We start from the raw sequence: 16,356 nt of genomic DNA on the forward strand, positions 1-16,356 counted from the left end.
ATCTTTTGTGCTGCCTGTTGTATTTCTCATCTCCAAGTGACTTGGATGACTGGAAATTTTATTAGCTTTGGGGAGAAGCATGTGGTTGGAGAAGATCAGGACTAGCTCTTGAGAATTTGGGGTGAGTGCATGGAGAGAAATAGGGTTTAACGTGTTTAACCCTAGGTTGAATAGGGGCTAAGGTGGAGAGAGACTTTCAACAAAATAAATTTCACTGGTTTCAAATCAAAGTGCATACGAAGTTCTGTCTACATGAGTGAAGACCAATTTTTAAAACATTTGAAGGCATACATTTAAAATGACAGCTTAATGTTAAAATGAGAAGTTATGATTCATCAGCAGTAGTATAATTATGAATAACATGACCTTATTCATTGACACTAACTGCTTTATATCTTCAGGTTTCGTTATGTTAGTACTATGATAAACCCCAGAAAAGTTATAGAGGAGGAAATGATTTTGATTATTTTATTCAATAGTCATTACTTGCATCCTTTTATATTTTTGCAAATTTTAAATTGCAATAATGGTCTTGCTATTCAATTTTCCTATTTCTTACAATCATAACCTTCTGGAATAGCCACAAAAATAGAAGAAAACTGAAGTAAAAAGCCTTTGAGCTCAATGAAAATATCTTCTGCAAAGCCCACAGCTTGACTCAACACAGTCAGAATGGCATTTCCTTTCCTATAATGGGCCCAGAACCTCTTTGACTTAGTTATATCTGTGGCATTTTATTTATTTTCTCCTGGAAACATAGAGCTTTTACTTTTGATCTAGGAAAAAAAGGAAATGTATAGTTTTAAAAATAACTCTGTACAAAGTTATAGCCTTAAAGCATAATTGAGGAGAGACACTGAAGAGATCAGCACTGTCCAATAGAAATTTCTGTGATCATAGAAGTGCTTGTCTGTACTGTCCCGTACAGTGGCCACTAGCCATAGGTGACTAGTGAGCACTGGAAATGTTGCTATTGTGACTAGGGAACTGAATTTTAATTTTTATTTCATTTTAATTAATTTAATCACAGATAGATAGTGGCTACTACATTAGACAGCACAGTTCTAGATAATTGTAATAGCTTTCTATTGCTGCTCTATAAAATATTACCATAAACTTAGTGGCTTAACCAGTACGATTTCATCATCTTACAGCTCTGTAGGTTAGAAGTCTGGTAGAGGTCTCAGTGGGCTACGATCAAGGCGTTGGCAGGGCCGTTTTCTTTTCTGAAGACTCTAGGGGAGAATCCATTTTCTTGACTTTTCTAGCTTTTAGCAGCTGCCAACATTCCTTGGTTCATGGCCCCTTTCCTCCATTTCTATGTGATGTTACATCTCTCGGTCCCTTTCTTCCATAGTCATATCTCTCTCTGACTCTCCTTTTCTACTTCTCTCTCTCATTTTTAAAGACCCTTGTGATTCCATTGGGCCTACCTGGGTTATCCAGGATAATCTTCCTATCTTAAAGTCAGCTGGTTAGCAACTTTAAGTCCTCTTTGCCATGTAATCTGACGTATTTATAAGTTTGGGCGTTAAGAGTTGGATATCTTGGGTGGGGGGCATTATTCTGCCTACCACATCATCTTCTACATATGGAACCATTTAGTGAAAGAGTAGATTCAGCCTTATGTATTTTTTTGTGTGTGTGTGAGGAAGATTGGCCCTACGCTAACATCTGTTGCCAATCTTCCTCTTTTTGCTTGAGGAAAATTGTCCCTGAGCTAACATCTACACCAGTCTTCCTCTATTTTGTATGTGGGACACCACCAAAACATGGCTTGATGAGTGGTGTGTAGGTCCACACCTGGGATCCAAACATGTGAACCCCAGGCTGCCAAAGCAGAGTGCATGAACTTAACTGCTACCCCACCAGCCGCCCCCCCATGCATCTTTTTCACATTATTTATTGAGCCTATACCTATATTTTATTCCCCACAGTGCAGGAGTCTTAATAATTTGGGAACAATAGAAAATTTAACTATAAAAGGGAACTTAAATGATACTTAGTCTAATCTTCTATCCCATAGAGTATTATTTTCTTCTCTAGACTCTATAGTTCATTTAGTTTATGTCAAGTACCTATGAAGGGTACTACCTACTTAGCAAAAAAATCAGTTGCAATATTGTATACCTCTAATGTCATCCTGTCATCTAACCCTTTATTATCTTCACACGGTAGCCCTCTAGTTTTGGCTTTATGAACATTTGTAAATCTACTTTTCCTTTGGTGTTAGCTATCTCAAGAAATGGCCCTACCACCCATACAGTTGTTTGACCAAAATTTTTGGGAGTTCTCTTTACTTTATCCCTCATATCCATTCACCACTATTGAATATCCTAAATATATAACTCCTAAAATATCTCTCAGATCTGTCCACTTCTTTCATTTAGTTATTGTACTTTTTAGTTCTAGGATTTAATTTTTTTAAAATAGTTTCCATTTCTCTGCTGAAATTATTGTTTATTTATTAATGAAGACTATATTTTCCTTTGATTCTCTGAACATATTTTTTCTTGATTCCTTGAACATATTTATAATAACTATTTTAGTCTTTGGTAAATCCAACACCTGGGCTATCTTGGAATCAGTTTCTATTGATTACCCTTTTCTTAACTGTGGATTACATTTTCCTTTCTCTTTGCAGATCTATCAATTTTTGATTGTATGCTAGACATTGTAGATGATACATTTTAGACATTCTTTGGTCTGTTATCTTCCTCTGAAAATATCTTCCTCTAATGAGTATTTTTTTTTAAGAAGGCAAGTGATCACCTGAACTTGGATAAGCTTGGATTATGCTTTGCTAGACTGGTTCCGTGGAAAGCTCTAGGTGTTGCCTAAGACTCTCTAACTTACTGGGACTTAACTTACAAATTCTTTTTCCTCTGAAGATCTTGTCAAGGCTTAGTTTTAGGCATTTCTTGGGCAAGTCTAGAATAACTTGTAGGGCAGCGTTTCTCAATTTTTTTTCATCATTGCCCTCCAAGGAGACTTTTTAGACATTTTTCCCCCCAATTGTTGACTCCCACTCCCCACTTCTTCTGTGAAGTTTTAATATTATAGATATAACTATATAACTGTTTATGTGATGTGTAATATCTAAGATTTTTTTTCACTTCTTCTCCCCCCTAGAACTAATTTTCACCCTTTTGATGATAACATCCCTGTTGAGAACGCATGTTCTAGGGTCTGGTCCCTATTCCTAAGGTGAAGCCTTTCTGGTGTTCTGGTGCCCTGCCTTGCAGATTCCAACTCTTCAAACTCAGGACTGTGCCTTCTTAATTTGGCGAGCCTGCTGTGTTCTGCTTGGATTCTAGCTCACTACACTATGGTTGGGAAGTTGTCCCTAGGCAAAGAGCCAGGCAACTGGGGTCACCTTCTATGTTTTCCTTCTCTCAGAGATCACAGTCTTATATTGTCTCTGTCCCAATGCCTGAAAATAGTTGCCCATTTTTGTACAGTTTTATGGTTCTATGGCCATTTATAGTGGGAGTGTTGGTTCTTACCAATAACTCCATTCTCTCTGGATTCTGTTGGAAGCAGAAGTCCTCCCTCTACTTCTTTCACTCCCCATCTATAGCTAGTACAGGTGATAATCAGCCTATTAGGATTATAATAACAGCCTTTTAACTGGTCTCCTGGTCTCCTTACTTTCAGCCTCCACAAAACCTCCTGAGTGAACTTTCCAAAACAACAATGTTTTCTTGTCATTCCACTGTTTGAAACCCTTCTTAGGCATTCTGTTACCCTTAGGATAAAGTTCAAACTCTTTAAAGTGACTCACAGGCCTCCCTCTATGATTTGTCTCCTATCTCCCTCTTCAACCTTAGCTTGTGTTACTCTATCTTGAACCATTGTACATGTCGTACTGATCTTTTCCAGTTTATCAAATGTGCAGTGGTGTTACTTGTCTCCTTGCCTTTGCACATTTATTTTCCTATGTCTGGAATCCCCACTCTCCCCTCCTTATTTGGCTAATGCTTGCTCTTTTTTTAGGTTGCAGCACTGATTTAGCTTTTCCTGAAAGGCCTATGCGAGGATTAAGCCCCCTGCTTTATGCTCCATCCACTATCTTAGTGTAATTATTTAACAGTTCCATTTCTTCTCCTTACTCTTACAGGTAATAAGCTCTATAAAGGCAGAGATTTTATCTGTCTTGTCCAGTGCTGTATCCATAGTGCTTAGTACAATGTCTAGTGCATAGATAGGTATTCTATTAATATTTATTGAATGAATGAATGAATAACCAGAGATCATGTTTATTGCCTTTTTCATTTGACTCCTCTTCAGATATACAGTATAGCTATTGTGGTTCCTTAATCTTCACTTCTCCAGGCTACATTTCCAAAGACCGTGAAGGAAAGATTTAAATATCTATAGCAGGGGTTGACAAACTACAGCCAGATCTGGCTTGTGGTCTGTTTTTGCAAATAAATTTTTATTGAAACATAACCCATTGTTTACATATTGTCTATGGCTATTTTTTTAAATAAAAAAATTCAGAGTCACTTTCTTTTAAAATTAGAATCTACTGATTTTTAAAAATTCATTTTATGTTAAAATATTCAGTTGACAGAATTTTCCAAGAATATGTCAGTCATGCAAATTAAATGAAATATAACAATGTTGTAAATGGCCTGATCTCCCTGACATGAGGTGATCCTTTTATGAACTCCTACATCTAGACAAACTTATCCTATTAATGGGATATTTTTATTTAAGCTCCCCTACCCTTATTTTGTTTGTATTAAGCAATGGAACCCTTTCAACAAATGAAATCTTAGGAGGAAGTTCAATTTATAAAACACATAAAGGGAGATGCTGTGGGTGGAGAGGGCTAGGTTTGGATCCTTGTCTACTCAGTCCCTCTTTTATTACCCATCTCTCTCTCCCTATATGGGCACCTTTGTAGTATCCTTGAGGAGTGAAAACCACTGCTTAAGGCATCTGCAGGACGGAATTTTGTGGCAGTTTCTACTCCTGACATAAGGTATGACAACACTTTAGTGCCACTTTGGATTTAGTCTCACTGCTGTGTTCTGTGGTGCTGCCATCTTGATTTTCCTAGCTACTTGAGTCCTGACAGTTCTTTTACATCTCACCTAGCTTTCTGGCTTCAAGATCCCTAACTTGCAGCTGAATGTTGTGAAAGGTAACTCTCGAGGCTCACTGACTTCCAGACCCCTGGTCTTTTCTCACCTTTGGCAGCTGAGGGATCCTTAAACCAGGGGTGACACATTAAAATGCTTATATGGTCTAGGATGGGACCACTAATAAGTGACCCAGGATCCCAGGATTACTGTGACACCATAAGAAAAAGTGGGATTATGGTGATCTGATGATGGGGTAGCCTCTTGTCATGGGGCTGTTCCCAGATCTTCTAATTTTTCCAGAAAAAAATAGAAATTAAAATTTTTATGTGAAATCTCCTGACCTTTTAATGTCACTAATTGATTTAATATTTGAAAAAGCACAGTTCAGAGCAAACAAAATATATCTGACCTGGATGCCGCCCACAGGTCACTCATTTGTGACCTTTGCCTCAAGATTTTGCTTTTTTGCCTTTTGCTTTGGCTATTGCCTGCACTCAGTCCCCATCTGGAGGTTCCTGTCAGAGTGTCACCCACTCCCTGGGGTGACTCTTCATTGAAACGACTGGCAGGTTAACCTTGACTTTCAAGTGATCTGATAGTGGGAGCAGGGAGTGCAATGTCTGATTACCCAGCCTTTGCATCACCTTAAGTGCTTCTACCAAATGCTGGTGCTTGGGAGGCCTGTCTTGTTTTGATAATTTTAGTAGAAGAGAAATGTTATATGGAAGGATTTTCTTTTTTAACTGTTGAAAAAGTGAATATGACAAGAGGCCAGCATTGTATTATGCAGTGACTCTCAAACCTGTTTACACTTTAGGGTTTCTCTACTTGATCTTGCTCTAATATGAATCAGGTGGCCCCAGTTTAATTAAAAGCTGGATTTATCCCTTTCTCATCCTAATGACTGGTGGACTAAAGAGCAGTCAGTTTTTTTATTTAGAAAAAGAAGACTTTAACCTTCTACCATCTTAGAAATTTTCACTACCTTTTGATTTGTGGATTTTAGGCTTTTGAGCATTTTGGGCAGAGCCTTCTGGAAACAGAAAACCCTTGCTTTCCTTGGAATTATTTGGCACTTTCTAAACGTGGATGTGGTCAGTAGCAAGTTGACAAACCAACAAAGCACTTCATAAATCCAGAGTTTTCTCTGTTCTTGAGTTAGTATCAGACACTGGTACTTTTGGAGCCAGCCCTTCTGGTCTGCCAGGTGTGGGGTTATGGATGTGGTCTTTAAGATTGAGCTAGTGAAGGTCATTAGAGCACGGTGCTAATGAGCACAGGGTCATGTGTCTGATTCCAATACAGATCTATTAACTTAGGTCAAGGAGGGACTCCTGGCTCAGTTAGCCTGGTCTGGCAAATGTCTGGTCTCAGGCCCAAGGAGGATTGGATTGGAGACTAAGCAAATCACTTATCACCAGGGGAAAAAGGAACTCAAAGCACATGTTCTACTGGATGTGATAAGTGGTGTCATCTATGGATGGAGTCTGAACCTATATTACCTACATGTAGGGAGAAATTTTGACTCACAGGCAATCTCCCAACATATGTAATACTGGGTACGCAAGTTTTAAATAACCAGTGGAAACCAGTGGCCTCCAAGAAGTCTGGGAGGAGATGGGGAATCTTACAGCTAATAGATGTGGAGTGCCTCCACAGCCAAATTGGAACTTTGTGACTATGCTAAAGAGCTCTTGTGCAATTCCTTGTTAGGTGTGAAGCATGCACATGTACCATAAGACAACTCTGTTCTTGTGCAGGATGGGTAAAAGGGCAGAGAGAGTTGTGTGTGGGCCAAGGATTGTAGACACTTGTCCTATGGCTACCTTACATACTCAGTATATTTGCACACCCTGGTTTCACATTTCCTGAGCGTTTTCCTATGGAAGTCTTCATTATAGGAAAGGCAATATTTTCTAGCTGTATCTATTTTTCAAGGATAAAGATTTTTTTTTTTAAAGATTTTATTTTTTCCTTTTTCTCCCCAAAGCCCCCCGGTACATAGTTGTATCTTCTTCGTTGTGGGTCCTTCTAGTTGTGGCATGTGGGACGCTGCCTCAGCGTGGTTTGATGAGCAGTGCCATGTCCGCGCCCAGGATTCGAACCAACGAAACACTGGGCCGCCTGCAGCGGAGCGCGCGAACTTAACCACTCGGCCACGGGGCCAGCCCCTCAAGGATAAAGATTTTTAAAATTACTTTTTATTATGAAAAATTTCAAAAAAATTAATGAGAATATAATAATGAATGTCCATATACACATAATCTGGACTTAATAATGTCAACATTTTGCCATATTTGCCTCATTTTTGTTTTTTTGTTAGTGTTAAGTCACCCCTCATATTTCTCTAAAAAATGACTATTTCTTGCATTACCACATACTATTATCACTCTTATTAGTTCCTTAATATCATCTAACACTTGGTACATATTCAAATTTCCCAGTTGTCTCCAAAGTGTCCTTTGCAACTGGTTTGTTCAGTTCAGGATCTAATCAAAGTCTGCATTTCATTTGGTTATGTCTCTTGAGCCTCTTATAGCTTAGAACAATCCTTCCTTACCCCTGCTTTTGTGTGTGTGTGTGTGTTTGTGTGAACACATGACATTGACTTGTTGAAGAGATGAGTCAATTGGCCTTTGCCATGTCTCATCTTCTGGATTTGTCTGATTTTTCAGGATGAGTTTTGATGCTTTACGTTTGATATTGAAAATGGCCTTGGGTCTGGGAGCTGGCCCCGTGGCCAAGTGGTTACGTTCAGCACGCTCTGCTTGGGTGGCCCAAATTTGGTTCCTGGGTGCAGACTTACACCACTTGTTGGCAGCCATGCTGTGGCGCCAACCCACATACAAAATAGAGGAATATTAGCACAGATGTTAGCTCGGGGTGAATCTTCCTCAAGCAAAAAGAAGATTGTCAAAGATATTAGCTCAGGGCGAGTCTTCCTCAGAAAAGAAAGAAAAAAAGAAAATGGACTTGGGTCTGGAGATTGGCAATGGCTGGGAGACCTTGTACACAGAGGGTCTCTGACAATGAGGAAGATAAACGCAAAGGCAGTGGGAGTTTTCCATGCTCCCATGCCTGCTCCCTGCCAGAGGTGACAGATGCAGACTCATGTAAACACGTGAGGCCATAGTCCTTTCAGAAAGAATCAGGCATTTTTTTCTCTTTGCCAGGCCATAGCACAGAGCTTGAGGATATAATGATTCTATTGGATATATATTTTGAATAGCATATTCTGAATAAAACAAGTTAAAACCAAGAGACAGGAAAATGAAAGGAAACTAAAGCTATGAGAAGGTCATAGAACACTCCCAGTGGCCTGACAACTTGAGTTTGTTCTCCCTTCCTGAAGTCTACTCATCTCTATTACAGGTAGAGAGAACCCAAATTTGAAACAGACAACTACAGAGGATCAAATGCCTTGAGAGAAGCTGATGACAGACATTAGGAGATTAGATTTTGGAAGAAGACAGCCAAATAAGGAAGCTTAGTACAGGGTGGCAAACAGCGAGGGGGGGCAGTTCATCTCTTTTCTCCTTCCCCAAGAACACTTGTGGGCCTGTAAGTCAGTGTGCCCATAAAATCTTTTCTGATCTTGAAGGTGTTTTGGAAGACTAACTCAATCCTTAGTATTCTTAAACTGGAGCAGGGGTTCTGAAACTTGAATGCAAATTGGTATCGCTTGGGAAGCTTTAAAAACTACTGGTGCCTGGTTCCCACCTGTGAAAATTCTGATATAATTTGTCTCAGGTATGGCCATGGCAACAGGATTTTTAAAGACTCGCCAGGTGATTCAGTGTGTATCTACATTTGAGACCCACTGACGTAGAGCAACAAACTGTATACACATTAACCTTGTTTTTAAAAAAGATGTATTCAACTCTCTCCTCCCTCCTCCATTAAAACTATGGAATCCCAATGCATAAAAAAGATAAAAGTGGAGGTTCTTTAGTTGAGATAGTCCTAAAGCCTTGCTCATTGGGTACCATTTGCCACCTCCATTACCCACTTTTCCCAAACTCTTTCATTTCCTCCCTAGCATCTTCATAGAACTAAGCTCCAAAGAGGAGGACTATTCGAAAAAATCACCAATCTAGAGTTTACTGGATTTTAACCATCTGGACCTGGATTTGAACCATGGGTCTGTCACTTTTAACCCTTTAACTGTGTGACTTTGGACAATTATACTTAAACTCTCACCCTCAGTTCCTTTATCTCTTAATTAGAGATAATAGCTATCTAACCAGTTGTAATGAAGACTAAAGTTGGACCTAAGCTGGTGTACTCTCAATAAAAGCTAGCCCTTTGCTTGGTTCAAGCTTTCCTTGAGGCCACCATAGGCTTTCAGGTCTGTTCTAGGATGGGATTGATGGTTTGGTTTAATCTGGGAACCTTTATTTACTTTCATATTGTACTTGTATCGTAGGATGGACACAGATTTCCTCTACCCATGATAGATCTAAAATTCTTGATTGACTTGCAGCACCATAGGACCAGATGGGGTGGTGGAGGAGTTGTTCACTGCTGCATGTTGAAGGAGAAGCCAGATGTCAGATATCAGATAAACTATGATAATCAATGGAAGAGGAACCAGGCTCAAGTCCATTTTCATGAGAATGACTATATGAATGTGGTAAGACGGTCCATAGTGGTAGTGGTGGATGGGCTGGGGAGTCAAGGTGGGAAGGAGTTCTCTGTGGACCAGAGATGCAGGTTCATGAGGGAGGATTTTTTTGATTTAAAAATTTTTTTTAAAGGACAGTGGAATTTTAAGCAGGCATGAAAAAACGTGAACATATTCTTTCCCAATTTGGTATTCTGATATGGCTAAACAAAACTTTCAGAGACTATAGAAAACTCACTTTTTCCATTGTGAATATTTTATAGTGTTGATAAGAACCAAAATTGACTGATATGAATTTAACACCTCCTTCTTCTTCCCACCCAGACGTTAGTAAGTAGTGAAATGGCTAGAGGTGTTTAGGGAGATGATGGAAGAGAATTCAGAGGCTTGGGGAATTACAAAGTTAGATGATCTGTAATTGAATAATGTTTAGTAGAATACACAAATAAAAAGTATCTAAAATCTTTTAAAGGAAAAACTCCTTTGGGTTTGGCCCTGTCTCAATGACATTGAACTAGTGATTCAAGTCTAAACATGGCCATACGTGGTATTTCCTGTTTATCTTTCACAAAGCTGGCATCAATTTCCACATTGTGTTCTCTGCACACCTGTGACCTCTGCAGAATGAAAAATGCTCTTTAGTTTCCTCAGCATTCACAATGAAGAACTCTCCAGAGAAGCTTTCTGTTCTTTCTGGTGTCTAGATAAATGGAAGAACACAGCACCCAAGGATAGGTATTTTGGCCAGTTAGACTGTTTGGTGGGCTGAGTGTGGATTACCCTTAGTTTGTTAAAAGTTTAAAAAAAAATTATCTTATTCACATATTATTACCCAAAATGTGTGGGTTTGGTTGCTACACCACTTTAATGTTGTAGCTGTATATTTAATTTCCAATCTTAACAGACAGATTAGGAAAAAAACTCCCAAGAAGTAAAAAGTAAAAAAAATGTTTATTTGGGACAATAAAATCTCTTTTTGTAATTTGAAATTGAGACCAAGGCAATTTCTGGCAAAATTGTGAGCAGTCTCTCCAGTGGCCTCTTTCTCATATTATCTTCCTGCCATCTGGCACACTTCCACTCACATCCAGGTGCTGAGCAGGGCCCCCATGTGGGTCTGCTGTTGGAGTTCACTTGTCCTCAGTGTCCCATTGAGAGAACCCCTGCAAGGTCTGTCCTTCAGCATTTCCCCTTCTGAAGAAAGTTTTTATTTATCGTTTAGTGCCTCAATGTTAGTGAGTCGTCTGAGGAAAGAATTTGTTAAAAATAGCTCAGATGAAGGTATATGTGAGAGACTAATCAATGGTAGAACTCAGCGTTTTATCCTGATGTGAGTATTCAAAAGGAGTCCCCTGTAAACCCCAACTAATACGTCTGTTGACAAAGCATGTTCAGGATTTCAGGTATGGATTTGATGGCTGGGGCAGAGTGGTGCATAGAGTCTTTTCTATAGACCCTCCTCAAATCTTTTTTTTTTTCTTTCTGCTTTTTCTCCCCAAATCCCCCCAGTACATAGTTGTATATTTTACTTGTGGGTCCTTGTAGTTGTGGCACGTGGGGTGCCGCCTCAACGTGGCCTGATGAGTGGTGCCGTGTCCGTGCTCAGGATCCGAACCAGCAAAACCCTGGGCCGCTGCAGCGGAGCGTGTGAACTTAACCACTCGGCCACGGGGCCAGCCCTGACCCTCCTCAAATCTAATTGCATGTCTTCTCTTTCAAACCTATTTTAAAGACAGGACCTATTTAAGTTTTACCTTAACATCACTAAATTCCCTTCTTCTTATTTCCCCCCATTGCCAGGTCATTTAAAAGTCCCTTCCATTCCTCCCAAAACTAGGACGTTGGTGACATCTCAATTCCTGCTTACTTGTAACTATTCTTGGTGTTGGTGAAGAGGTGAAAGTTATGCAGCATAGGGATTTTGGTTCTTCACTTTGCATTCAGTTAACAAATGGCTTCATTTATTACGGTCCTGACTTTTCAGCTTGAGGCACATCTTTATTTCCCTTTCACCAGTTTTAACAATGAACTTTTTCAATCCGTCATTACTCAGTGAAGACATGGATAATAATGAATGCATGATTCAGTTATTTCTTAGAACAGTCCTGTCCAGTAGAAATATAATGTTAGCTCCATACCTAATTTTAAATTTTCTAGGAGCTGTATTAAAAAATAAAAAGAAACAGGTGGAATAAATTTTTAGTAATGGGTTTTATTTAATCCAATGTCAAAAATATTTCAAGATGTAATCAATATAAATAATTAATGAGATACCTCATATTATTTTATTTCTGTACTTTGTTTTTGAAATCTAGGCTGCATTTTACAATTACAGCACATCTCAATTTGGAGTAGCCACATTTCAAGTGCTAATAGCTAAATGTGGCCAGTGACTACCATATTCATAGACTTAGAAGATTTCTGAGTAAGGAGTGCATAGAATTGTTAGCTTATGCTTAGTTTTAATTTGACTGTTTTCTTTGTGAAAAAATGTTTAAATATAAACCAATGATTTTTCTCCCCAAATCTCCTTTTCTTTAATGCTCCCCAATTCAGTAATTGTCATTGACAGGCCTGCCATAGATGGTTTTACAGGTAAGACACTGTACAACTCTAAGAGGTACTAATTACAATGCACACGGCTGTATGCAGTGGTACTGTTTCAATAATACTACCTAGTTGTCCATGTCAGAAAGGGAGTTATTCATGACATTTCATCTCCTTCATCCCTACTTCCATCTTCTCCAATCTTACCTTTCACTAAGTTTTGTTGGTTCTACCTCCAAAGTACATCTAGAATCAAACTCCATCTCTCAAGGTCTACTACCGTCTCTTTAGAGAGGCTGCTACTACCTGGATTACTGCAATAGCCTCTAACTGGCTCCCCACATCCACTCTAGGTGTTCTCCAGTCCATTCTCCATGCTGCAATTTGCAAAAGGCAAGTCCAAGAGCAAGCCACTCTCTCACGTAAAGTCGTCTAATAACCTCCCATGCTTTTAGAGTCAAAATCCTATGGTGGCCTACAAGGCCCGTTCTTTCTCCATTTTGCTATGCTTCTCTCTCTTCCTGTATAAGGATTTTCACACACTCTCTTTCTTTTACCTGCAGTGCTTGTTTACCCTCTTCCTTTGCCTGCCTAACCTCTTTTTGCTATTCCAGTTAAATATAAGTTTCTCAGGAATGCCTTCTCTAACTTCCTTGACTCTTGGGTCCCCATTCTATATGTTCTCATAGTATCACTACGTCTCCTTTATAGCACTTATCACAATTTTATCTATATGATTTTTTTGTATATTTTAATATAATATCTGTCTTGACCAGTGTAAGCTTCATGAGAAAGGGGAACCACATGTCCTTTGTTCGTTACCTTTGTATTTGTAGTACTAGCCCAGGGCCTGGCATATAGTAAGGCTTCAATAAATTCCAACAGAATCTGCGTGTGCTCAGCCTGTTGTTTCTGGCAGCTTGGGAGCTTTACGAGGCTTTTCAAAGTTGTAGAACCTTTTTTGATATGACTAAGTGTTCCAGCTTCTGATTCATTGTGAAGATTTTAGAGTGTATCCTTTAAGAAGGCTGTTTCTTTGGGAGCCTGCTGATAAACCTGGCAAAGTTCCACTAGGTATTGAGATGATGATCACAATGTCATTAACTTAGCTTTGTAAAATAAGCATACTCTTGCTGCCTCCCTTCCCTGCCCCTCATACCAGCTCATGTGGTTATAGAATTGCTAGGTTATAGGTATGTGCATGTTCGAATTTACCATATAATGCTGAATTGTTTTCCAAAGTGGTTATACCAATTCACATCTTTGCCAATAGTGTAAGAATTCTTCTTTTGCTCCACATTTTCTTCCATACTTATCAGACTTTTTTGTTTTTGCCAGTTTTATGGTGTGAATGGTATCTTGTGATTTAAATTTATAATTCCCTGATTACTAATGAAGGTGAGAATCTTTTAAGTTTTTTATTCACCGTTTCTGTTTCCCCTTCTGTGAAGTGACTTTCGCCACTTTTCTGGTGGAATGTTCACTATTCCCGCATTGGTTCTTTGACATTTTTAGGTATTCTAGGTTCTAGTCCTTTGATAGTATTTATATTGCTAATAGTTTTTCCCAGTTTGTGGCTTTTTTTTCAGTTATTCTCTGGTCTTTTTATGAATCAAGATTGTTAATTTTAATATAGTAAATTAATCTTTTCATTTGTGGTTTCTGCTTTTTAAAATCTCATTTAAGTACATTCTTCACTATTCCAAAGTTGTGACACTCTCTCTAGCTGCATTTCACAAATTTTGATTAGTATTATCTTTCAGTTCTATGTATTTTCCAATTTTCATTCTTCTATAACATTTGGGTGATTTGGAAAGGTGTTTTTGAATTTCAAATATATAATTTCCTTTTATAGTTTTTTTTGCTACAGATTTTTAATTTAACTATTTGTTGTCAGATAATGTAGTATGTGAGATAAGAGAATCTGAATTTGTTGAGATCTATTTTAGGGCCTATAAGGTGGTTAATTGTCATAAGCCATGTGTGGTTGAAAAGAATATATATTCTTAAGTTGTTGGATACATTGTTTCATAGATACACATTAGATCAAGCTTGTTGTGGTGGTCAGATTTTTAGATCATTACTGGTTTTTTATTGTTGTTGCTTGATATGTCAGTTATTGAGGAGATGTGTTAAAATCTTCCATAATTATTTGGATTTGTTCATTTGTCTGTAGTTCAGATTTTTTTTGGTCTATATACTTATGAATTTATGTAATTAAGTGCATATACATGTAAAATTGTTATATATTTTTGGTGAATGGAGCCTTTTGTGTAGTAATCCTTTGCCTTTAAATCTATTTAGTCTGATATTGATACAGCTTTGCCAGTGTTTTTGATTAATGTTTTCTTGATATATTTTTCATAAATTTTACATTAAATGTTTGTGTGCTAAGTTTTAGATGTATTCCCTTGCAAATAACTTAGAGTTGTATTTTATTTTTTAATCCGGCCTAACAATATCTGACAAAATCAAGTCCATTTGCATTGATTGTGATTAATGTTATATTTGGATTTATTTACTCTACTTTATAATGGTTTGGACCAAAGTGTTGATCTGGATTGTATTATATCCCTTGGTTGAAAGAAGTCCCAAATCACTGAGTCACCCAATCACCTATCCATAGCCCATGTTGGACTATCCCTATGGCCCCAGTAGCATAGTGGTTTGGGATTAAATGGCACCATAAAACAATGCAGGAAATGGAGATGGTTAGCAGGGTAAAGACCAATGTCAAGAAAAGAAAAGCTCACCATCTTCACATATTTAAAGGACTGTCTTCTGCATATAAAAGAAGAATTAAAACATTAGCAGCAAATGACAGAGCTGGAACAAATGAGTGGAATAATACTTTGTTCACTGAGCAACTGTTATATACTAGGTAAATTGCTAAGTACTTTTCACACTTGATTTAATTCACACAACAAACCACTAAGGTAAGAGGTTATTATCCTCATTCTATAGGTAAAGAAACTGAGACTCAGAGGGCTTATGGAATATATTCAGTGTCAAACAACTGGTAAGTGGCAGAATTAGGAATTGTGCTAAAGTCTGTATAACTTAAAACTCTTGCTCTTTTCACTAAATTATATTACAGGGAGATAAACTGGTAAATTCCAAATAAAAAAGAACTCTCTTTTTATTAACGTTGACCAGAAATGTAATGAACTATCATTTAGGGTAGTGAGCATCCTATCTTTGGACATTTCCAAGTAGAGATGAGGTGGTCATATATCAAGACTCTTGTAGTGGGAATTTTACTTTGAGTGGGAAGTTGTACTTTAGAACAGATGGTTGAGTAAGATGACCAGTAAGATCTATTTCAGTTTCCATCACCTTATTGAAACTGTGCCAAAGCTTAACAAGTATATGCTTTTCAAAACTCTCCCTACTTTTTGAAATTAGCCACAATTTGAAATTGTCTTTTCTTCACTCAGCCTCCTTAACTCACTGCAATGTTATATGATGTGTACAAGTGGGGGCTTAATAAAATCCTATTCAATGATGACTTGATGAAAAGTCGACTTGGCCTGTTTAGATAGGAGAAAAAGTAGTCATGTGTATTTTATAGAATGAAAACATGAGTGCAGCATAAGATTCATTAATTTGAAATGTGGGAGCCAAGAAATACAAAAGCTGAGAGACTCCATTTAATATCACCATACCTCCTTATATTAAAAACCTTTAACAATAAAGCCATCCCTAATTTTAAATACAAACAATGCTTTTAAAATGAAATGTTATTTTATAGAAAGCTTTTGGTAAGTAGCCAGAATTCTTTGGGGGGAAGAAAAGGTCTATCCTCTTTGTCTTGCTGTGTTGGTATATTCTGCCTTGTGAAGGCCAAGAGCCCAGAAGTATGAAAAAAAAAAATTTATTTCTATCAGCAGTCTCATCAGGCTGGCCCCCCTGTAGACTCTGCTTCTGTCCACTTTATTTTCTTTATCCTCGCTGCCACTCCATCAGTAACCACTTCCCCTTCTTTTAAAGTCCAGCCAAAAGCATATTTCCTCCATATGCTTCTATTGACCTGTGTCTCTCCCCATACCTGTACCTCTCCAAATAGCCAGTAGTGGCAGCTAAAATATATGA

General features: G+C 38.1%; 1 protein-coding gene across 4 annotated transcripts in view; it reads left to right on the forward strand.

Annotated features, from left to right (window-relative positions):
- Positions 1 to 16,356, forward strand: part of CPQ (carboxypeptidase Q) — a 462,573-nt gene that overhangs the window by 45,456 nt on the left and 400,761 nt on the right. Inside the window, exon 1 of one of the 4 annotated variants that reach the window (XM_070222381.1) lies at positions 9,573 to 9,726. The exons of the other annotated variants lie outside the window; for them this stretch is intronic. The gene's annotated coding sequence lies outside the window, so the exon portion shown is untranslated. Of the gene's footprint in view, positions 1 to 9,572; positions 9,727 to 16,356 lie in introns of those variants that run through there. 4 annotated transcript variants of the gene reach the window in all.

Source organism: Equus caballus, chromosome 9 (assembly GCF_041296265.1).
Source record: "Equus caballus isolate H_3958 breed thoroughbred chromosome 9, TB-T2T, whole genome shotgun sequence".
Classification (NCBI taxonomy): domain Eukaryota; kingdom Metazoa; phylum Chordata; class Mammalia; order Perissodactyla; family Equidae; genus Equus; species Equus caballus.